General features: G+C 35.2%; 1 non-coding gene across 1 annotated transcript; it reads left to right on the plus strand.

The window, feature by feature from the left end:
- Window positions 1-22,262: 22,262 nt before the first annotated feature.
- On the plus strand, window positions 22,263-22,369 carry LOC112534809. Its single transcript, XR_003079056.1, has one exon. It is a non-coding gene; the product is annotated as a small nucleolar RNA R71 (small nucleolar RNA).
- The last annotated feature ends 2,388 nt before the right edge of the window (window positions 22,370-24,757 follow it).

Here is a 24,757-nt window from a genome sequence, read left to right on the forward strand (position 1 = left end):
CTCTGCAATACCCTATTAATTCTTTCCTAGCCCCATTCTAGGCATTAAATCCATCTTTATATACATGCTGGCTACTTTAGGATCCATATAGTCCTTGTAGAGAATATCAACTTGGAATCCAATAGGGGCTTCCAGCTCCTATGCCGCTTCCTGATTAGTCAAAACAACCTTACCACCTTCAGTGTTAATGGTTACTATTTCGCCTTTATAAGGAGACTTAACTTTTTGATGTATAGTGGAAGGTACTCCTCCTAGGGCATGGAACCATGGCCTACCCAATAACAGTGCAAAAGTTATTAGGATGTCCAAGATAGTGAATTCCATCCAAGATTTAATAAGACTCATCTTCACCAATGCTAGGAATGTCCTTTCTATGTCTCTCTTTGTTTCAGCACAGGGTCTTTCATCATATATGATGGCTTTAGATCTTTCGCACTCATCCCCATCTTAGGAGTATGTGAGAAGAACACACATTGATGGATGACCCATCATCTACCATCACAGATAGGGTCCTTTTCCCCTTGAGTTCTGCTGCTATATAGAGAGCCTTATTACTGTGTCTTCCCTCAAGTGATAAGTCTTTATTTGAGAAAGTGATCACCCCTATAGTTTTGTCAATTACCATTTTGATCAGCTCCTCAGGGTTAGCTACTGTCCTAATGCTTATATTGGACAAGGCCAACATTAGAGCCTTTATATGATTTGATGAGTGCATCAGCAGCTTTTAGATGTCGCCTGTCTTCTTTTCTTTCTTTAGATGTTCTAGTAATCCATTATCCCCTTCAGGGTCTTTCTCGACCTGCTTCAGTTCTTGAACCGTCGTGTCTTTACCCACTAACTCAACTTCTTTGTCAAAGTCGCTATATGCCCAGATATCCTTTGCTCGGCTTCTTAGACCTTGCATTCGTCCGTAGAGCTGTATCAAATATTAATGGCCATGACTGAGTTCTTTTCTCCTTCTTTCCAAACCTCTAGAAGATAAGGCTCACAGACTGCTTCATCATCTGATCCCTAGCCACTTGGCACAATGTTCTCAAGTTAGATATTAGCTGAAGAAGGCTTCAAATATCAAACCTTAAAACCAAATTTACACGAAGGTTGTCCTAATAGACCTGTACATTCAGATTGAGGAAGTTGCTTAACCTGTCATTCTCTACAATCAATCAAGTCCTGAATCTTGTGCTTGAGATGGTTGTACTGGTCCGTCACATGCCTGAAAGCTTGGTGATACTCACAAAATACTGACCATTATGAGTTTTAAGACTAATGCAGTAGAGAACGACCGCATGAATCGGAGTCCACTTATATTAAGACAGACGATCGAGAAAGAAAGAGCACTAAATGACTTCCATGATGTGGCAAAAATGATCACCGTCAAGCATAAGATTCAAAGCTGGAATCTATTTTTAGGCAATTGAAATTTAATTTTTTTGCTCCATTTTAGGTGATAGAACACCATAGATAGTGGCGGCCCCAGCTCAATGAAGGTTCTTTATGGTCTAGTTGGTTTACTTTATAGTTCTAGCTCAGCTCAAGCTATGTACTCAAAAGAATTCATGACCTCCTCTTCATTGAAGTCAGGGGTGATAATGGACACTTAGTTTGATGGTGGTGTGTTGTTGTAGTTTCGTAGAGGGTTTCTTCTAGTACCGCACTAGTCTGGTTCGGTCAGTTTTCCATATAAATAAAGTCTTGAATTTCATGTTTTAGCCGGATGCAGTTGTTTGTCTGGTGGCCAGATGCTTGGTGGAATTTACAGTAGGTATTTGATTTGTAGCTAGGTGCATTTGGGTTAAGTAGGTTTTTGAGGGTGGTTGGTTGGAGCATGCCATTCTGCACTACTCTTTCAAAAATCTTTGAAAAAGTTTGCCTAAAATTGGAGAGCTTTCTTGATTGCTGAACAACATTCACATTCAGAGTTCACATAGTCTGATAATTAGGCCTTCCACCGGTTCGCATAAGCTTCTCTTATCATTCTCGATTTTCTTGACTTGAAGCCCATCATCATACAGGTCCATAAAAAGTCATTGAGTTCATCATTTGAATCCTTTCAACCTAACTAGGAAGAATATTTCAGACTACCATAAAAACTTGGTCCTTTTTAGAAGGCTTGTTCTTTATCAACCCAGGCTTGTTTCTCTATCTAGTCAAGAAATCAGAGAATGACTTAGTTGACTTCTGTTTGGTAGACTCAAGATCTCTAATTGAGACTTCCAAATGAGAATTATAGTCATATTATTTAATAAATGAATTACACAAATCGCGCCATTCATCTTTTGTGGATTTTTCTAGACCATGATATTAGTTCACAATGGGTCCTTCTAGTGATAGTACAAATAACTTGACAATTTGGGTCCTACTCAACTGTGTAGTTTCTATGATGGTGACATATTGCTTTAGATGAACTTTTGGATCACCAGTTCTGTTGAACTTATTCATCTCAAGCATCTTGAACTTTGCAGGCAGCTTGTCCTTGCCAGTCAACACTAACTCCTCAAAATCATTGGTCGGTTCCAACCCTTTGATTTCCAGCATGCCTTGTATTTTGTCAAGCCTAGCACTTAAGCCACTTATAGCTTCATTATTGGCAATGTGGTTTCTCCTCTTCTAGTAGGGTCTTCGGCATTAGCATTGGCAACAACAGCAATAGAGGCAGCAGTCTCAGTTACAACTGCAACTGGGTCAACAATAGCAAGTGGATTAGCTGGTACAATTGGAGTAGCAGATAGAGCTTGGTTCACAACCATTCCGGCCAAAAGCTGTTAGAGTTCCTCTGCGATCACACCCATAAAATCACTATTAACGACATTCTTAAAGATCTCAACATCTTGCTCATTAGCTCTTCCATTAGCCATTTCGAATGTAGCTTCAGTGTCGCTTGTGGCAGCTAGCTGTGTTGGCTTTTTAAGAAGCTTTAATATGGTCCGGATTCTCGATGAGATTTGTATCCTCTCCAGCCTTCTATTATCTTGTCTCCTCCAACTTAAAGGAGTATCTATATGGCTAAAAATAAAAGGTTTAGTATGATGCGTATACTGCATGAGATGCATGATGCACGTGCTATACATAAGGAAAAAAAAGAAAAGGGGTTAGCATACACATTAATATATAAAGCATCCTTCCAACCTTATTACTCCCTCACACAGTTCATAGTGAGTCTTTCTCCCTAGGATCTTGGGTATGAGCTTCCTACCAATGGGGGATAGTAGGCATGACGTGCATGCCATAAACTTTCAAAGCAAATAAAGCACATAAGGCAATGTTCCCTAATATAAGTATAAAGCCTGCATATTCTGGGCTTGGGGCTTGGTTCCATATGTCTTTGGGCCAAGGCTTTCCAATATGTGGGCTTTGAACATTCATAAGGAGAAACATCTTAAAAAGCAGGAAATAGGGCTCTTAAGGGAGATTACTATTGTCATTACTATAAGGTGAGTCTTGGGCAAGAATAAAAGACTTCCACAAGTAAAAGTGTTCTTCCTTGGCTCATCTCCCTACTCAAGGGTCCATGCAATGAAAGAACTCATTACATGTGATTGATAGTTAGCCAGTATCGCAATTCTAGGGTTTAAGTGGAACCAAAGAACCATTAACCGACACCATCGAGGCTACAGGGACCAATGTGCACAATGTGTGAAAGTATAGTGATGCAAAAAACCACCCATTAAATAACAAAATTAAAGACGAACATGTACTGGAATCAACTTCTCTTATTCCTAATGGAGTCGCCACTATGGGCAGCAGTTTCGGCCACGCACCTAAGTCTTTTTAGTGACTACGACACTGCAAGGTTTTTCAACCTAATAGGGAACACGCTAACTAGCCATAGAGACTAGCGCAGAGATGGAGTCGCCACTAGGGTAATCAGGACACTTTTACTAATGAGCGGCGTTTCTTGATTCCATAAAAAATATTATGTCACAAATCTAGAGAGGGTTTGGAAGCCAACTTCCTTATTCTATGTATATTTGTTTTTCAATTTTATTGCTTAACAAGTTATTCCTTATAAATGCAATATAAGTATTTTTATACATCAAGCACTAAAGCATGTGAGGTCCACCTAAGTTTAGCCCATCTTATTATAGCGTAGCCCACACTCGAAGTTATTAACCTAATTTGCTAATTAATTACATATAAGGCCCATTTAGTCTAGCGTAATTATATGTTATACTTTAAAGCCTTTTAAGCCTAATTAATTAATTTTTACGAAAAGACACAATTTTGTGTACCTAAATCTAATATGACCCAATTTAACCTAACTAAGCATAGCAAAGGCCATTAAGTTCATATAGATTTTAAGTTAAAGCCTAATTATCATCTTAATTAAGCTATTGGACTACAGTTTTCATGCCATGTCCAATTTTAAGGCCTAAGTCTATTTGACCAGTTTTAATTAGGCAATCACACAACATATACTCAACATCCATCACAGATAGAAAAGGGCAAGAATAAAAGAGTATGAAATAAACCTAGCTATTACAACCCACCTACAACTAAAACAATGTAAAGAAAACTCTAAAACTAAGTTATAGTGCTAGAAATTGCGAAAATACATCAAGAAAATAAAAAGTCAGCCTAATCATGTACAAAGTCGATCAGTTCAACGTACAGCTGAATCGGCTGTGCATTGAGTCGATCAGCTCTAGAGGCTTGGAGTGACTTTCTACGGTCTTTCCTCAACTTCTACACCTAGAATCGATATTTTACATGCATAGAAGGGAAAAAATTAAGTTAGAACATGTATAATTAACAAAAACAAGGAAAATATAACCTAATAGTCTAATCAGATTCAAAATCTAATTAAATCAGGTTCAAAAAATAATAAAATCAGCATTGTTCAATGGAAAAGAAATTCTAATCTAATCATGTGGATTTTGTAGAATAATCATTAAAAGAGTCTCTATGCTTTCATAAAAAAAAATTAGAAGCAAGGAAAGAAGAGATGTTAGTGATGTTGATGTAAGAGAACATTCAAGTTGTCACCGTTAATCATCATTCTGTGAATCTTAGGAGTTGAAAAGGCTATTGTATCAAAAAGGGGATGAGAATCCAGTTCTGCCTTTTTTGGGTTTTAGAAAAGTTTCTATCTTTCTTCAATGGATTTAATTTTGGGAGTACTTTCTTAGTGGCTTACTAAGGGTTTCTTCTCTACATATCCATGTTCCTTTTTTTTTCTTTGCTTTAGCTTTGTTGCTTAATGAATGCAACTAATCCTATATCTAGACCATACTATTCTATTTATGGGAGTAGGTTTAGGAAACTCTAGGGGATGCTGATAATTATTAAAGAAATAGGGTATGATTATCCTTCCTCATTATTAGATTAATTATCTGTTGGGAATTGAAATTAAAACATAAGAAAAGATGCAACAAAAGCAATTTAAAATTTTTCTTAATTCCCACCAGGGATCTCATTGATTTAGATAGTCATAACACATAAAAACAAGCAAAAAATGGAGAAGGCTTGCAAAGGATGTATGCCGTCTATTCCAATGAGTAGTGCTTCTTGCTTTGTTGACTCTTGATTCTTCAAGGATGATTGATGCACTTTAAAGTTACTTAAATGGCTAGCCTTTAATAGTAATCCACACAAGCTTCAAAGTTGGAATCTCCTATAAACAGTCCTTCATAAGAGAGATAGTGGAGAAGATGAGGAGCGAATGCTAGTTCCAAGATAGGTTAAATCTTAATTAATCTAATTAATTAAGTGTTAGTGGCATCATTCTTCTTCACACATATACATCTATCCCTAGCCACCCATCATACTCCATATTTATACATGGGATTTAACCTAGTCTTATAACAAGCAAGGCCTTACTTACTCTTAAGTTGGGCCTTAATTGGGCTTATTTAGACTAAGTCAACTTAATTAATATATAAGTATAGTTATGGGGTCCTTATAGCCGAATATCATAGTCCAATATGTATTAAACTAATTAACTTTTAATTAGGCTCAATGTATATAGGCTTAAGCCCAATCTTAAGTCTCATTTTAATCTCAATTTTAAGCCCATTTGTGTGCGACCCAAAATGTTCCTAACATGTTGGTAATGAATTATGAATTAAACTCTTTTAATTCAATGTTAATTCTCTAATTAACTTAATTCATATTTCATAGATCAAGATTGGCATCTGGCAATGCATCATGACCACCTAAATGTGAGGAAGGATTAAAGTGCTTTAATCAACCTTTACAATGAACAATCTCATAATATAATTCAATCCTTTCATTGTACTTTTATCTCAATTGATTTATAGAGCATAGATGCAAGTGTCAACTCTATAATTGAATCAATCATATTTGTTCTTGATAATTGCATATAACATCTTGAATAAGATTATGAAAGACTTTCATAATCTTTATTCAAATAACCTTGACCAAGGATTTCCATGTTAAAGCATATCAAGAATCATTAGGGTAAGGTCCTATGACATATTACATTGGGCAATGAATTCTTTATTGATAACTTATTTTCTTCATATGACTCTTAGTATACTCAATGACTATCCCTTGAGTGCTCCATGGATAGGAGAACATAAGATAGTATCAAAATATAGTAATCCTCATATAAATAATATACTGTTATCTCAAGTCTAAGGATCACGTCTTACATGATTGACACAAGAGTATTGTCTATAGACACTTGGGGTAAATTCCATATGGATTACTCAGTAGGATCATGTTCAATGAACTTGTTCTTGTAACAAGCACCCATATGCTTATCTCGAAATCCTTATTCATCAACCTTATGAGACAAATTGCTTACTTCACAAGTAAATGATAACACATTATGGTAGTCTCAAGCGTTTGATCAATATGCAACGATCAATATCTAATTCTTGTTCAAACATTGACTATGGATAAAGTTTAGGAATGTATGTAACGAGAACCTCATCATTATAAACTCACTTTATAACTTCTTTTACATTTGTGTTTACATTCCATGGTGTTCATCTCTAACAGTTTGAATTATTCCTTAATAATACCCGACTACTCATACCATTAGAGTCGAATAATGCCTTTAGTATAATTGTATGCCATCTGAATTGTTCATCTCTAACTCTTTGTCTTTAGGGCATACTCTAACAATCTCTCACTTGCACTAAAGCACAATCAAAGCCAATCATCATGGTATCCAATACCGAACTCTTTCTTATAATGATCATGTTGTTGCTAGGTCAAAGGGTTTTTTTGGAGGATCAACTTTGTTATCCTCAATGGGTATTCTTTTATCTTTATATTCTAGTAATAAGTCATTTATTGGTAATGCTTCAATACAATATTTTGGATTATAAATGAGTCCTTGGTTCTTTGAAATTGGCTCTATTGTCTATCTAACTCTTTAGATCAAGAATATTTAAGAACCATACCTTATTCTTGAAAAAGAATATTAAGATCCAAATATCTCTCATATATTGCCTCAAATATAATGAGATGTATCGAGCTCAAGTCGTAAGAATGATCATTTTGGAACTCTTTCCAAAACTCATGATTTCCTTATAAAAATAAATTGAATCTATCTTGTGAGTTTATTCTATGGGATTGACAATCCATATATAGAATAACCATAAAGTCTAGTACATAACATGAGATATATACATAATAGAATATTATGCTTTTGCATAAATAATTCTATTAATAACCTCTTTTTCAACAAGTGTTTATGGCACATATATTTGGAAAGAGATATTTTATGGGACATGAACAAGAATCTTTCTTTGATTCTTCCATATTAAACTTCTTTAACAAATGTGCCTATATACTCGAAATAGACCCATTGAGACACTATTTTGAATCTTATAAGGTGTAGACAATTTCAAAAATAGACCCGCTGAGGTATTTGTTCGAAGCTCTGTCCCTTATAGGAAAGTTGGTTAGATGGTTAGTACTCCTAACAGAATTCGACATCGAGTACGTCACCAAAAAGGTAGTTAAATGTAGGAATGTAGCGAAATTCTTAGCTTAGAATGAAATCGAGAGAGATGACCCTTGGGATCTAGACTTTCCTGATGAAGATCTAGGGGCAACCGAGATTTAGGAATGGAAGATGTACTTTGATGGAGCAATGAATGCGAGAGGTGCAGGGTTAGGAGTAGTTCTAATTATGCTTAAAGGAGAAATGCTACTAATGGCCACACGATTGGACTTTAAGGTAACAATTAACATGGTAGAGTATCAAGCATGTTTGTCTGGATTAGAAGCGATCGTGGTAGCAGGAGTAAAGCAGCTGATGTTCCACGAGGACTTTATGCTGGTAATTCAATAAGCCCTTGAAGAGTAGAAAGTGAAAGAAGAGAGGTTAAAACCATGTGTCAGCAATCTCAAGACTTTGGTTTGCAACTTCTCTAAATGATCATTCATACATTTACCTGAGATGAGAACCAAATGGTAGATGCACTGACAATCCTTTCATCTATGTGGGATAATCCCGTGCAGCTTCCGATGAAACTATTAGTGAGTGTAAAATCAGGTGCACCTTGTTATTATGGATATCGGGTAATACAAGTCTAAACGAGACCAAAAGAGAAGCATTAGTTTTACGATCTGAAGAGATTTGTATAAGACAGGGAACATCTAGAGGAAGCAGCTGTGAAGGAAAGGTATGCACTATGAGTCCAAGCCAGGAACTACATCAGCCATGGGGGAGCAATGTTATAGGATGGCGCTAGGATTCCAACTCCAGTGTGCGACTAAAATGGAAGCTCAAGTGGTAATAGAAGAGATGCACAAAGGGGTGTACGGGCCTTACATGAACGACATAGTCTTAACTAGAAAGATTATGCGTCAAGGTTTTTAGTAGTTAACAATGGAAAAAGATTATATAGCCCTGGTAAAGAAATGCCGTGAGTGTCAGCTCTATAGTAACCTGAGTCATCTACCCCCAACTGAACTTTACAAATTGACGTGATATCATTGGAAAGATAAAAGCCTCATTTGAAAAGTCATAGCGATTAACTACTTCTCTAAGTGGGTTGAAGCCGAGTCATTCACTATTATGGGAGCAAGGTAGATGGGTAGATGTATAGAGAGGAATATGATCTGCAAGTACGAGATCCCATATCATGTTGTGACAAATAATAATATGCAGTTCATGGGTGAGACAACAGATTTGCTAGTGGAATACAAGATTGAACATCATAGGTCTTCTCCATATAGATTTCAAGCAAATGGAGCAGTAAAAGTAGCAAAAAAGAACTTACAGAAATTACCATCAAAGATGGTATGGAATCACAAGGATTGGTAGTTTCAGTTACCTTTTGTGCTTCTGGAATATCGAACGATTGAGCAAATGTCAACAAGGCAAACTTCATACTCTATGGTTTATGGGATTGAAGAGTCTTACTAGTTGAATTAGAACTGAAATCTTTGAGAGTTGTATTGGAGGCTGAAATACCATAACATTAGTGGGTTGAGTAGATATACTAACAATTAGCTTTGATCTATGAAAATAAGATGAAAGCCCTATACCACATGCAATTATACTAGAAGCAGATAACTAGAGCGTTCAATAAGAAAGTAAAACCAAGGAAAAATCAAAGCTGGCGACTTGGTATTAAAATTGTATTCGGCCTAAGAGGGAAGTTCAGGCCTAATTCGGAAGGTCCATATTTGGTAAAAAAAAATCATGCCTAAGGGGGCTACTAAGATTTCAGATATGGAAGGAAACGAGTTCTCTGAGCCTATTAACCTAGATTGTCTAAAAAAATACAATGTATAAAACAAAAATAAAATAGAAAAGTAACATGTTGATTTAAAAAGCCTGAAAAGGCTGGTTAGACAAAATTAGGGCATATAAAAGAGAAAATAATCAGCTGAAAAATCTGAAAGGGCTAGCTGATAATAGGAGATGTATCATGAGAAATCAAAATGTACCCATCTAGGCCTTTACTAAATGAATAAATTGTTTAGAATTTTATCAAACATATATATGTTTGTTTATTACTCTATGCACTAACTGAAAGAAAAGACTAAGCTAAAGCCTAAGAAAAATAAATGAGGTATGAAAAGAAGCATATATCATCTTCTTCTTCTCTTTACATCTGCATTCCTAGATTCAACAGCTAACTCTCGAGTCCTCTTGAACCTTGCAAATCCAAGTGAAGTGGTAATTTAAAGCCGGACCCAAACTTTGATGTTATCATCTATGGTGAAGTCACCTTCAAAATCAAGGTTGTGCTCTATATCTTGATGGGGCCAGAGTGCCTCGATCTTGTTCAAGAATTCTTATCTTAGTGGGAGACCTCCGAATTCAGGGGAAATTTCAAAATCTGCTGCTTCTGCCCATACTGGCGGTAGATTCTCGCAAGTGTGTAGAAAGTGGATACTCGTAAGTCGAGTAAGGGAACAAATTTTCCATACACCATAAAAGTGACATGCCTAATTCTCCACCAAGGGCAAGTCCATCAGATGAGTGTGTTCGGAATGCCTTTCATCTAAGAAATCCAGACCTCGTGATCTCATAGGGTAGCAATGGACTGTACATGCATGTGCTTTGGCTCATACTTGCTAATGTTCCTTGGGATGGTCATTATCTGAAGCTTTTTGCGTAACCAAATCTGCAAAAGAGAAAGGAAAAAAAGAAAAGAAAACAAGAAAATAAAAATAAAAGCTAAGCTGAAAACCCACAAAGGGTGGTTTAGGCAAAAATTAAGACACTGACCTGCTAAGCTAAAAACCTGAAAGAGTGGCTTAGGCAAAAACTTGATGCGATATGCTTATGCAACTACAACTAAGGCAGTGAACTTATCGATGCAGCCTAGCACCACGACAAGTATTAAAAATATCATATCCCTCGGGAAAGTGAAATTCTAGAGTTGCTACTTCGTTCCTTATTATCTAGCCTAAAATTAATAACAAAGGTTTCTAAATTTACTAATGACTAAAAACTAAATTCTAAGTGTAATGCGAGAATAAATGAGCAAAGAGAACAAATTAAGATAAGAAAACAAACCCAAAGAGGACCTAAACTAGTAGGCAATCAAACAAAGAATAACAAATTGTTGAGTCCGATTATGCTACCCGTGGATGGATTCTAAACTGAATTCGGTTTCCCTCTCGAGACAACCGAATTCCTAAACCTAAGAACCTAAAGTTGGAATCTCTTCATAGCGATTGATTAGTAAGTTAGCCTTAAGCTTTAATCCACCTCTATTAAGCTTTGTTAATTCTTAATCCGGCAAATTAATTAACCTTACCTTTAAGTGAAAATTAACATGTTCTTGCAATTAAATTTCCAAACTCAATTAGAATTTCTCAATTGCTAAAAGAGTTCTATGAATAGTAATCCATACAATCAATGTAACAAAAACTAGAATTATATTATTGATTGCAAAAAAATACAAGAAAAGAAACTCAACCAATCTCAACAATTCAATACAAAGCCAACATAGCAAGGAACTCCAATGGGTTCAATCAATCTAGCTACACATGGTTATGTCTAAAATAAATATGAATTCAATTACAATGACAGAATAAAGAAATTGAAACATATACACCTTTTTCCTAGAATTGGATGAACAGTTCAAAGTCTGGATCTACACTGTAGTTGATCTCCAGATTGCTTCTTGATTCGCTCCAAAACTTCTCTTCAATCTTCAATCCAAAACCTAGAATCATGAATCTGATATCCCAAGGTGAAATGAGTCTCTTGGAAGCCGCCTGAAATGCCTGAAAACACGTCTAGTAAAATTACAAAGGAAGATGAAGAGTCAAAATTGCCAATCCTGAACTCCCTTATCTCTTTTTAGCTCATTCCTTTTATTCATTATGCAAATACAGGCGTGTTCGAGCCTGTGTCCCTCAACATAGGCCGTGTTCGACTACAATTGACAGAATGAGCTGAATCGAGCATGCCCGTGTTAGCCAACATGGGCCGTGTTCTTGCCCGTGTTAGCAGACACGGGCCATGCTATAGAGTGTGGTACCCTCGGAAAATGTGCTGCTTCAAAGTGCTTAAGCTACACGGCCTGGAATTTCTGCATGAGCTCCAACACGGGCCTTGTTGACTTCCCAAAAGTCAACCCAAGGTTAAAAGCTTCTGATTCTGTCCGTTTTCTCCCGAAATTGATCTAAAATTACTAAAGCACTGATGATAGACCTATAAAATCTCCTGGAACATAAAAGGACACAAAACATGGGTGATCTTGGAATAAAAACATAATAAATGCTAAGAAAATGTGCAATAATATGCCAACAAATATATGTAAAACTATGCATATCAAATCACCCCACACTTAAGCTTTTGCTTGTCCTCAAGCAGTTAATAACTCAACCTCATAAAACCGCAGTCAGCAAGTCCTCAAAGTTCATGCCCCTAGGTCACAACAAATAGCATTTAATACATCTCAAAAGAAACTCAATCGTAGGTCAAGTTGCAAATTATTAGTAAAGAATGGAGATAATATCAATGCATGAATAATTTAAAAAACAACTCAATAACAGACATTAAAAACCAATGCCTCATAGGATCACTCAAGTCACTCAGAGTGTATATAAGGTGAGAAATAAATCCCTCAACGCAAATGCACAAAACCCGCTTACTAAAACAAAGGGTCTTTAATAGGGTTGTAATGGGGCTAAGGTAAAGGTATGGAGATTTGGGAAAGAAGTGTTAAAATGCTAGAAATTCTTGCAATAAATAACAATGTATGCTCAAAGGATTAAAGACCTAAAAATACAAAACATATTCACTAAATCCTCAATTTGTAGAATAATGCTTGAAAATACTATCAATCCAATAAAAAGAATAACAAATAAAGAATTTTTTTTATCTTTTTTAACAAAAACTAGACTAGCAGCTTATGAGAGAACTGCTGCATATAACTGAATAAAGTAAAGAGTAAAAGAAAACATAATTTGGATTGAAGGGAGCATCTAAAATATCAAAAGGATTTAGTAAATTCACCAACATAGCAAATGGCATTTTAGTCCCAAATAAGAGAGAGCAAATCACACAAATTCTAGCTTAAAGGTGAAGGAAAGATAAAATGAAGAGGCTAAGATGTAAAGTGTGAAATGGTGTAAAATAAAGAAAAGGGTAAAGGCTCAACCATGGCTAGCTAATGGAAACACAAAGGGTAGGCTTTTGGCCAAGTGTGGTGAATCCTAAATTGCCCAAATCATCTCATGGTATTCACAAATTCATGTAAACTCAACAAGCATTACAAAGCAAGTTCTAGAAGCAAAGCCAAGTACAATGCACACTCAAATAAGGAATACAAAAACATATGTATAATGAATGCTCAATTGGCTCAAAATCTCACATTTGAAGTGTGACATTAGTTGCAATTGATTCTCAACATCATTAATTGAATCATCACTTAAGAAACACATGTATATGATATAATCAACCTTCTAAGTTAAAATTCGACAACTCAAGAAATAATTAAGTAACACCGGTTTAACCCGAAAAAGTTGATGTATTAAACACCATTAATTGTTTTCCAAGGACAATGTACAACAAAGAAAAGTGACTGAAATTCTATAAATCAAATTGGCAATCAGCTCAAAAATAGCATACTTAAGTGCATAAAGACATAGTATCCTAACAATATACATAATCAGTGATAGTAATTTCAAATACCACTAAAAGAACATCACAACATAGAAAAAGGAACATATGGTTTACCCACCCCACACTTGAAGAACACACTGCCCTTAGTGTAAAACGTAGCGGGTACCCCGCATGAGGAGTACAAATAAGGAAAGCAAAATCAATAATAACTAAGTACATAACATGTTTGAAAAATAAAGTAAAGAAAAATAGAAAATGAAATAAAATCTAAACAAAGATTGCCCTGATCATCTACTGCAGCTGGTGGAGTGAAAATCAAGGCGTCCTCAAAGAGGCGGTGGGGGGTCCTGAGTGGAAGGTGAGGCTGGTGGGGGTACCAGCACATCCTCGAGATGAGCTAACTCGTAGACGATGGAGAGTCCTGAGTGGCAGCTGGAACTAGTGGAGGCTAGGCCACATTTGGAAAACAATCGCTGAGGTCCAGCTCAATTTCACTCAAGTCATCAAAGAATCACTGCACTTCATCATCCCTGCCAGAATCAGCTATCTGCTAGAGTTGAGCTGCCATTTGATCTCTCGAAGCCCTCCAAGAGCTGTTGATGTATGTCTTTAAAGCCCTGGAGCTGTGCTTTGAGTGAAGTGCTCCTGCTAAAGGTCTGAAAACCTGTCTAAGTGATCTGCAAGAGCACCTATCTGAGCACTAGAAGTGCTGGCAATGTATGAAGATGAAGCACCAAGAGAGGGGGCAAAAGCACGTGTCAGGTTAGGTAAATCTCGAGGTCGTAGCTCTGGTACGTCCACAGCTGGGTCTTATGGTGCTTTAGCCCTAGCCTCCCTAACCTCCCACAGGATCCGACTGACTAATTTGTACTCAACATCGAGGGGCCCTTGTGAAGCTATCACCATCCGTATGTTAATCATATGGCGGACTCCTACTGGTAACATATCCCTTATCTGAGTCAGCTCACTCAAACAATCATCCAAAACATCCAACCTCCTAGCCAAACGTGTGATGTAGGAGCCAAAATAGAGATGAATCTTCTTGGACTCCCTCCCGAAGGTCCTAATTTGATTGGCTATGAGGTAGCCCATATCCACCTTCCTCCGCTGGTATATTGCCCAAAGGTTATAGACATCACTCTGCGTCACTACCCCAAAGCTCTCCCTTTTGCCTGTAATGGTGTAGATCATAAGTGTATGCAGATATCAGAGCCGGTCTGGAAGGCTGGATGCCTTCGAGATGCTCGGGTATTAATGTTATGGTCTGGTCACGATCTCATCCCACATCCTCTCATAAGGGATGGGTTGGATATATAACCACCCCTAGTAGGCCTCTCCAATGATCTCCTGCTGAGTCCATAGCCCCAGGTACATCCTAAACTAAGGCACTATCATCAAGAACTGTCTGCCCCCAACCTGAAAGAAATGGCATCCGGTTGATGCCAATCAGTGATCTGTTGTTGTAGAAAGAAGGTGTTGCAGAACTCTATAATGAGCTCCCGGTAGGTGGGCTCGATGATGTCGAAAAATCTAGCATATGGTAGGATCTCAAAGAGCTCTCTGGCCTCCGGGGCTAGACCGACCCTTTCTAGCATGGTGAAGTCAATACACCATCTAGTCTTGACTTGCTTCCATCGAAGAGCTTGAAAGCGCTACTCGTGGTCTCTGAGATGTGCAGGTCGGGTCACTGGGGCAGTAATGCCAAAGGTCTCGAGGTCCGGGCTGCGGCCACCGACCGTCTTGGCCTTGGTGGTGCTAGACCCTACTCCTGTGAAGAAGAGGCGTCTGCACCTGTGCAACGTCTCTTGTAGTGTGCATGTCATAGAGGCTGCTGTCTGGTGCGTTCTGACATTGTACCTAAAGAGGTATTAGTCAGTAACAAAAGCACATAAAATAACGCATTCATACTAGATAAATAATTCAGTAGCACAGAAATTTAGCCGAAATTTTGATAACATAACAACTAAAAATTTCTAAACAAAAAATTTGAACCTCTAATTCCTGCAGAGAAGTAATGCCAATGGTATTCCAGCACACTAGTAAGCAATAGTCACTAACTTTTACAATTTAGCAGTGTAGGGCAGAATAAAAGAAAAGGCAAAATTGCATAATGAGAATTAACCAACTAAACTATATCTCAAACAACATAGAAATTAAAAATTAAAAATTAAAGATAAACTAAAAATAAAATAAAAAATAATTAAAAATAATAAAATAATAAATAATTAAACAGACTAAAAAATTAAAAGAGCATTAAGCATAATAATATCAAGTAAATAAGCAGGAAAAAAAAACTAACAATTAAAAACGAAAGGAAATTAGGAAATAAAGAAGAAGACTTACTTGATTGATGGCAAAATATGAGAAAATTGCACAAAAATTTGTAGAGAATTGATAGATCATAAGTAGTTATACTTATTGTGTTAAATTCCCTTATATTTTGATTGGATAATGTGCTTAATTATAGAAATTGCGTTTATACTAACCTAGGTGGTGAAATATCAAGGATTGAGTAGAATTCAACCTAAAGACATGTTTTAAGGCATTACTTGTTAGAAACCAAGTCTTTTGGAGGAAGAGCAAAAATTTGTGCAGAAGGTCATTTTCAATAAGACGTGACCATGCCTTACAATCCGTGAGCTGCTGGAATCTGCAGAAGAGAATTTTGAATTTTCAAGATAAATTTGTGGTGGACCCACTTTTATGTAATTTCCTTTATTTTTGGAAGTGTTGGATAAAGAGAACTGAGTCCCATGTTATTTAAGATTTTAATTTGTTTAGACCCTTTGTCTTATCCTTCCTTATAGGGATAAAATCATATAGGAAGTTTATTTCTTTTTTATAAGGATTATCTTATTAGGGTTTAGGTTTGACTTCCTATATAAGGAGGCTAGTTCTACCAAGTAAAGGACGGCAGAGAGTGCTTTGGTTATTTATTATTTTTCTTCTTCTATTCCCTATAATTCTTTTCTTGTGAATCTTTACTCCACCATGTGTGGCTAAGTTTTTTAGTTTCTAATTCAAGAATGAATAAATTCCAATTGTGATTTTGTGAGGCTTTGTGCTTAACAAAATTCTTCTTTAATTCAAGTATTCTTTATTTCTTGTTTTTATTATTTATGAATTTTTTATATTGATTGAACTGACGACTCAACTTTGATATTGATTTTTCTATTACTAAACTTTGAGTTTGTGATCCGTAATTGTCATGAACGATTGATACAAGTAGCAAGGAGTTGGCTCATGTGTGTGTGATTGTAGCCCTTTCGAATTACATAGCTTGCATGATAGGCTCTCGGGAAATAAAGTAACAAGGTTAATTCAATTGCAGCTATCTCGATTAATTAATATTGGTTTAGTCATTCTCATTATTCTTAATGCTATCATTGAGTTGATATGGAACGCTATCGTGCCCAGTTGACTAATGGTAAGTTTTCATTTGGATGCTGGGTTTGAGTCAATTATATTAGGAGAGTTTACACTTGTTGCGGCTTTTCCGAATAAGTAGACTAAGTACTTGATAGAAAATTGATATTTTAGCCTATGATCATGATTACAATTGGATGGAATTAGCACTCTTGAATTGGAAGTTTGTTAAGATTGATTTTTATTTACTTTAATATTCAACCTTCATTATTTTCTGTTTATTTATAATTTTGGTTCAAACATTCAAAATCTCCCCATTTTTATTTAATTTTGAGAAGCTATTCATATTGGTTCCCTTGGGATTCGATCTGGTTTTACTATTTCTACAAGTTAGTTTAGGAAAATCAGTAATTTATTTTGAAGGGCTTCAACAACCAGTTCAAAATTTGGCGCCGCTGCCGGGGAACCTATTTTAGTTTCTCATTATTTAATTTATTTATTTATGACTCGTTCTTCTTAAGCTATTGATTTGCAATATAATCGTGAATTAATAAGACAGCGCGTCGATTAAGAAAGGAGACTAGGCAAAGAAAAAGTTGTCTCATAGAGGAATTAGAGATAGATTTGGCTATTGGTGACACATCTATTTTTCAAGAAGTTGCAGAAAATATGGTGAACAGAACTCTCAAAGAGCTAGCCGCGCCGGATTTGAATCAACAACCTTTATGTATTACATTTCCTAATATTGCAGTTGATTTTGAACTAAAATCTGGTTAATTCACTTACTCCCTTCTTTTCATGGATGTGCAGGTGAAGATCCTCATAAACACTTGAAAGAATTCCATATTGTATGCTCCGGAATGAAGCCACATGGTATGACCGAAGAGCAAATAAATCTTAGAGCTTTTCCCTTTTCTTCAAAGGATAAAGCAAAAGATTGGCTCGATTATCTACCCTCCGGTTCAATAACAACATGAAATGAGATGAAAAGATTGTTCTTAAATAAGTTTTTCCCTGCAACAAGAGCCGCCATAATCAGAAAAGAAATTTGTGGCATAACACAATTTACTAGAGAAACATTGTATGAGTATTGGGAGAGGTTCAAGCAATTGTGTGCTAGTTGCCTCCATCACCAAATTTCTCAGCAACTCTTAACCCAATACTTTTATGAAGGATTGTGCCAATGGATAGGAGTATGATTGATGCAGCAAATGGTGGAGCTTTGGTAGACAAGACACATGAAGAAGCCAAGCAATTGATTTCAAACATGGCTGAAAATTCTCAGCAATTTGGTACAAGAGCTGATGGAGCTAGTAGGCGAGTTAATGAGGTAAGCACTAAAAATCTTGAAAATCAAATTTCTAATTTAACTGCTTTGGTTCGTCAAATGGCTATATGGCAATTGCAAATGGCAAAAGTTTATGGAATATGCTCAGTTCAAGGACATCCCACTGATATGTGCCCAATATTGCAACAAGACTCGATGCAAGAGGCTAATGCTTTCGGCAGGTTTACTGGTCAACCTCAAAGGAAGTATAACCCCTTTTCCAATCAATATAATCCTGGATGTAGAGATCACCCGAATTTGAGCTATGGAAACCAATGAGGACAACAAAATTATCCTTCCGAGAATTTCATTAGACCACCTCAAGTTCTCCAAAAACCTCAAGCTTCAAATTCAAGTATGTCCATGGAAGATATTGTTAAAAATCTTGCTAACAATGCTCTTCAATTTCAACAGGAAATAAGGTCAAGCATTCAGAATTTAGGCAATCAAATTATTCAATTGGCTATATCGGTTAGTAAATTAGAGGCTCAAAATTCTGGAAAACCAGAGATAAATCCAAAGAAGAATGTTAGTGCAATTCTTCTAATAAGTGGAAAGGAGATTCCACTTAAGAAAAGTGAAACGAGAAAGGAAAAGGAAGAAGAAGCTTCCATAAAGCATCACGTGGGGTAAAATTCGATCCTCCTCTATCTCTTTCATCTTACACTCCATTACCTCCTTTTCCTAGCAGATTAGCTAAGCCAAAAGAAGATGAGCAAGAAAAGGAGATCTTGGATACATTTAGGAAGGTGGAGATAAATATCTCATTATTGGATGCTATCAAGCAAATTCCTAAATATGCAAAGTTCTTGAAGGAATTGTGCACAAACAAAAGAAGGATGAAGGAAAAGGAGAAAGTGGTGGTAAGTAAGAATGTGTCGGCTATCTTGCAAAAGAACATGCCAGAAAAATGTAAGGATCCAGGTGTGTTTTCATTACCTTGTGTTATTGGTAATACGAAAATTGAGCGTGCCATGTTAGATTTAGGAGCTTCCATTAATGTCATGCCATTTTCTGTTTATCAAGAGTTGAAACTAAATAACTTGCAAAAGACTAGTGTAGTGATTCGATTAGTTGATCGTTCTTATATTCATCCCCTTGGAGTTGTTGAAGATGTTTTGGTGCAAGTTAATGAGCTCATATTTCCTGTCGACTTTTACATTTTGGAAATGGATGGTAATTCCTCATCAAAATTAGCTTCGATTTTATTAGGACGACCATTCATGAAAACTGCTAAGACAAAGATTAATGTAGATGAGGGTACTCTCTCCATAGAGTTTGATGGAGAGATTGTTAAATTTAATATTTTCGATGCAATAAAATATCCTAACAATGTACATTCTCTTGGCCATATTGATATAATTGATCCAATTGTGTAGGAAGTATCTGCAAAAGAAAGTGTTAGTGATGAGCAAGAATTAGATGCACAATCTAATTTAGAAGGAATTAATTATGAGATTGGTAAAAAAGTATTATTATATAATTCTCGATTGAAGCTTATGCCTAATAAGTTTCGTTCTCGATGGCTCGGTCCATTTGTTGTTACTAATGTGTTTCCCTATGGTGCAGTGGAAATTAAAAGCTTGGATTCAAATAAAATTTTCAAAGTGAATGGTCATAGATTGAAGATTTTCCATGAGGGTTAAATTGCTTCATGTCTCATTAGTTTTCCTTTGAATCATGCCACTTATTTGGATGACTCAGATGTTTCATCATTCCGTCGAGCATAACGACGTTAAACAATTGTGCTAAATTTGAAGGGGGAAAAATAGAAATAAAAATTAACTAAAAAAATCACTAAGACTAAGAATAACTAATATCAACTAAATAAAATGTAACTAACTCCTAACTAATGATGAGCATATTAAGAACTAAATCCTAAATCCTACAAGAAAATGAGACATGCCTAAAGTTATATAATTCTCAATTAGTATTTTCTTAATAATCAAAGAATGTTTGACACATTAAGCACACAATATCCATACAATAACATAATATCAATTAAACATGAAAGTATATTATTAAAAAAATAAATTGACATGTTACCATATGGAGATATATTGTCTTTTGGGAATCAAAGAAGGTGGGTATGCCGACATTTTCTTCGCAAGTCTACAATGTAAAGATAAACACTAAAATTTAAAATGAAAGGAAATAAAAATAAAAATAACTTAAATACATAAAAATAAAAATATAATTACTAAGTTTATTGTCTATAGCTAGACATTCTTGATTATGCTCATGGTGGGCGTTCATCCATGCACTCCATCTCTTGGTCATAAGCCATTCCTTTTAAGTATGGCTTCATACTTTTAATGCAAACATCTAAAGTGTCACGAAAGCTCTTATCAATTAAGAAAGGAATATCATTATATAATTCTTTATAAATAAGAGAATCTAAATAATTATATAAACACTTATCAATAGTAGATTTAGGAGATAAAGTTAGAGAATCGAACACTTTAAATTCCATAGTTTCTCCTAAAACTATCATGGTAAGTTTTCCATTATGCACATCAATCACAGTTTTAGTAGTTGCCATGAAAGGTCTACCAAGGAGTATAGTTTACTCTTTATCCTTTGTTGTGTGTTTTTCATATCAAGCACTACAAAATCAACCGGAATTATTAACTTACCTACTTGAATTAGTAAGTCTTCCGTTATATCTCTAGGATGTATTATTGATTTATCTGCAAGTTGTAGAGCCATGGTAGTGGGCTTCAACTCTCCTAAGCCAAGTTGTTCATACATCAAATTGATGCTTGCTCCCAAATGTAACATGGCTTTTGTAACTTTTTTATCATCTATTGTAATATCAATGGTGAAGCTACTAGGATCCTTCATCTTAAGAGGAAATTGATGTTGAAATATTGCACTTGCTACTTGTACTTTTTCATTATTTGCATATCGCCATTTGTTGGTGTTCAACTCTTTAAGGAACTTTGCATAAATTGGCTTATTCTTGATAACGTCCAACAAAGGTAGATTAGTACTAAATATAGAGAGCCTCTCAAAAATTGCTTATAATTTTTGCTCTCTTTAAGTTGGTTTAGAAAAGGAATAAGTGGTCTATAAGGCTGAGTTGCCTTATGGAATTTAAGTCTAGAAAATGCTTCCTTTTCTTTCTTCTGAAGCCTAAGATTAGGCTCTACTTTTTCTTTCTTTTACATGCTCTCCTCATTAATTTGTATTTCTAGTAATTCATCATCTTTAGGTATACATGCATAAGAAGAAGAATTCCCTTCAGTTTCCATATCAATCTTATTATCAATAACCTCACCTTTTTTAATAATGGTAATAGAATTGGCTTGTTCAGGTTGACTTGATAGTTTCTCTTTCTTGAGCTCTTGAACAACTTCAATAATTTGTCCCATTTGAGCTTCTAAATGTTTTGTGGAAGCCTCAATGGAATCTTTCTTTTTCTCATTCTTTCCATCCTATCATGAGAAGCCATCCTAAATGATTGAAGTGTTAGATTGAAGAGTTTGTTCTTAATCTTAAGAGGAAGGATTGGAGCTCCTTTGAAATTGAGAATATTGGTCTTGGCAATGAGGTTGATTTGGGTCTTTAATTATTGTGGTGGGTTTTGGTCATTGTATCTCCAAAGAAAATTTGAATGATTTCTCCAACCTAGGTTATATGTGTTAGAATAAAGGTCATTGATAGGATGCATGAATTGGTAAAAATCCATTAAATTTACTTGGTCATACATTTTTCCTCTATAATTATCAAAAGATGAACAAACATTAGCACCATGACTATAAATACCATAAATACTGCATACCTCATTACTTGGTTTGTTTTTTATTGAAGCAAGTATCTTAACCTGCTTAGTCAATTCAGCCAGTTGCATGGCCATCTCACTACTAACTACTACTTCATTTACTCCTACTCTTCTTGTCCTCACACTCTTTTATTGAGAATTGGCTCTTAACATCTTAAAGATGTCATAAACCTCATATACTGTCTTTTCTAACATAGCACCCCCAGCTGCATTATGCGTTGATATTGTTGTGTCAACCCATTATAAAATGATTAGTTAATTATTGGAAGTGGGTATCTATGGTGTTGGCATTACAATAGAAGTGATTTGAAGCGATCCCATAATTCATGAAAGGACTCAATATCCTTTTGATAAAAATAGAAATTTCAACTCTTAATTCTTTGGTCTTTTGATATGAGTAAAACCTACTCATAAACTTATGATAAACTTCATCCCAAGTTCTCAAAGAATTAGGAGGCAATGTCATTAACCAAGCCTTTGCTCTTTCTTTCAATAAATAAGGAAAACACCTTATTCTCAGTTGATCCTCATTAAGTCCAGATAATGGGAAAGTATAAACTACAGCATAAAATTCTCTAGTGAATGTTAATGCATCTTCACTAAGCATACCATAAAATGAAGGAAGCATGTTAAAATGAGTGTTCTTTAGTTCATAATTCCTAGATGCATCACCTAGAACTATGCATGAAGTAGTGTTACCAATTATACGCCATGCGTAATCATTCATATCCATTTGTCTTTTAGCTCATACTTCTTTTGGTGGGTTTGCCATGATCTCAACTCCTTCTTTTGATTTTTCTTCAAACTTTTGAGTTGATGAATCAATTGATTTAGTTTTCCTTATTCGTATACAAAATAAAAGAAAGTCTCAGATTTAAAAACTTAAAACAAAATAAAAACACATAAAGAAAACACAAAACACAAAATATGAAATAAACAAACAAACATAAGACACTTTTGACAATCAATCAATATTATAAAATTTGGACATGGTTCCTCGACAACAACACCAGAAGCTTGATGTGTCTAAGTTAGTACTCACAAGTGCACGGACCGTTCCTATAGTAAGGGTAAGTTCACCACTAGGTCCATATCTCAAGGAAATTACCACGAGGTCCATCTCTCAAGGAACTATGAGACCATTTATTATAAAGACTAATTATCAACACAAGATAATAAAAATAAGACCATTTATTATAAAGGCTAATTATCAACAGAAAATAATTAAAGTAAATCTAACACTTTAAACCAGTATTTTGAGAGAATAATATTCATAAAGTAAATTAAATAAACTATAAAGTAAATATGCAAGAATATGATGTATGAAAACTATATGTTAAAAACAGTATTTAGCCTAGCCAATTACTTAATAATCTCTTTGTTTTAGTTTAAGCCTAGATCTAATGAATGAGATGGTAATATGCTTTTTCCTTTAATTACTCAAGCTAATGATACAACTAAAGTTTCTTCTACCAACATAGATTGAAGCAAAGATGGTGTCTCTAATACATTCAACCTAAATATTTTCATACCAATTATTATTATTAAATTAATATAATGGTTAACTAACAATAATAAGTGAAACTAATAAAGATATGAAGGTAAAGAAATCATTCATCAAATAAATAAATAACAAGGTTCATACAAAGGTAAAAAGGCTAAACTAAATACTTATGAAAACTAGCCTAACATATTTAACACAACGATCATGGTATTAAATAGAAAGACATAAAATAATAAAGTAAAACCTCCTCTAGATCTAGAATTTTTTTCAAGTAGGAAGATGATTGGTCCTCATTCTCTACTTTTTGAAAAAAAACTCCTTAAATCTTAAAAAGAGTAAAAACTAAACTAAAGTGTTTATGGAAGAACTGTAGAGAAAATAATGGTGGACAGATGCATAGAGTAGATAGGAGAAACCTCTCCTCCTCCAATATAACAGATCTCCACTACTTGTAGAGATTTCTTTTGCAAAGTCCTTCTCTAAGCACAATACTTCTAATATTTATCACTTAACTATCCTAAATAAAACAAACTTAAAAGTAGTTATCCATAATTACATAATAACTTATTAATTTTCCCTTGTGGGCCTTTATATATTCGGCTAGCCTGACAATAAGCAGTCCACGCGTCTTTATTCTGAGTCTCAGCAACGGCAGTCCAATTTAAGCCAATTTATGAATATGTAGCTCATATTTTCCCTTTTTAGCTATTAATACCTGAAATTAAATAATAAAGCTAAAGTGAGATAATAAGCACATATTTTCACATATTACGTATATAAATATACTATTAAAGTACTAAAACATCCTAAATATGTATATATAATTTAGAATTATTACAATACATGTGCCAAAAGTGCAAAATTTTATATATCAAAGAGTCGAGTTTTACAAAAAAGCATCGGAAAGAAAAAAATAGAAATAATAGAAGAAAATTCAAAATCTAGAGTTCTCTCTTGAATCTCTCATCCCATCGTTTGAATCAGTATCCATCCCTTGGGTCCGTAAGGTAGACAATTGAAGCATCAAAGTATCGATCTTGCACTGTTGAGCATCAATCTGTCGCTACCAGGCATCTACCTGCCCTTACAATCTCTCATGGTCTCCCTGAGGAAAATCTAAAAGGAGACTAATTAATGCACTTTATACATGCATACATACTTCATTTTATAAAATATTTTTTCTCTTACCCCCTAGTCTTCGCCGAGGACAAAGATTACCTTCTTGCAGCATCGACCAATCAATGCATGTGCTTGAACTGGTCC

This window comes from Ricinus communis, chromosome 4 (assembly GCF_019578655.1).
Source record: "Ricinus communis isolate WT05 ecotype wild-type chromosome 4, ASM1957865v1, whole genome shotgun sequence".
Taxonomy (NCBI): domain Eukaryota; kingdom Viridiplantae; phylum Streptophyta; class Magnoliopsida; order Malpighiales; family Euphorbiaceae; genus Ricinus; species Ricinus communis.